The sequence below is a fragment of the Myotis davidii genome, unplaced genomic scaffold (assembly GCF_000327345.1).
Source record: "Myotis davidii unplaced genomic scaffold, ASM32734v1 scaffold64, whole genome shotgun sequence".
In the NCBI taxonomy this organism is placed as follows: domain Eukaryota; kingdom Metazoa; phylum Chordata; class Mammalia; order Chiroptera; family Vespertilionidae; genus Myotis; species Myotis davidii.
Window position 1 is genome coordinate 2,460,103 of NW_006296226.1, and position 845 is coordinate 2,460,947.

The following is an 845-nucleotide window of genomic DNA, read 5'->3' on the forward strand; positions in this document are numbered from 1 at the left end:
GGCAGCCCGGAGTCCCCCCGCGCATGCAAGCAGACATTCGTCCCATAACCATTCATTGGGCACCTACTACGTGCCAGGCCCTGAATGATTTCATACCTAGGAATGTCAAGCAGTCGGCTCAACAAACCTGTGGAATGAGAAGTCGTCTTGTCCAGAGGGTCCTGCTGTCCAGTGCTCATCCCCATCCACTAGTAAGTTTAAACCTCCTTCCCAAGATTTGCGGAGCCCCTGCCTCATCTCTTCCCCCTCATCGCACACCTGCCCTCCTGCAGCCCAGGTGCTCCTTTCTATCCGTCACACACTCAGGGCTTGGCCAGCCTCCGCAGGCCGTTCCCTCTCTGCCCAGCTTTTCGTGGCTGGCACCTTTTCATTGTACAAGTGAACTCCTAGGAGAGACCTTCCCTGCCCACCTTACCAAATTAGCTCCCCGCTGTTCTACTTCCCATGTCCTCGCTTTCGTTACTTCACATGTATCACAATTTATCCATTAATTCATTCAACAAATAGTTATTAGTCATCTATTCTGGTTCTTCATGCGTGGCGACCAAATAGTCAAAAATCCCGTCCTCTGATGGAGTTGGGGAATGGGGGGGGGGAGGGCGCGGCGAGGGGGAAGGATAGGCAGGTGACAGACCATAAACATACAAGCATATAGTATACTTGAAGGTGATAAGTTCTACCGGGGGGAAAAGAACAGGATGAGGAGAATTGGAGGTGGAGGGAGTGCAGTTTTCACTGAGGTAGTCAGATCAGGTGACATTTCAGCCATGCAGATAAACTGGCAGAGGGAACCGCCAGTGCAAAGACCCTGAGGCGCAGGACTGATTCGGCAATGACAAGGCACG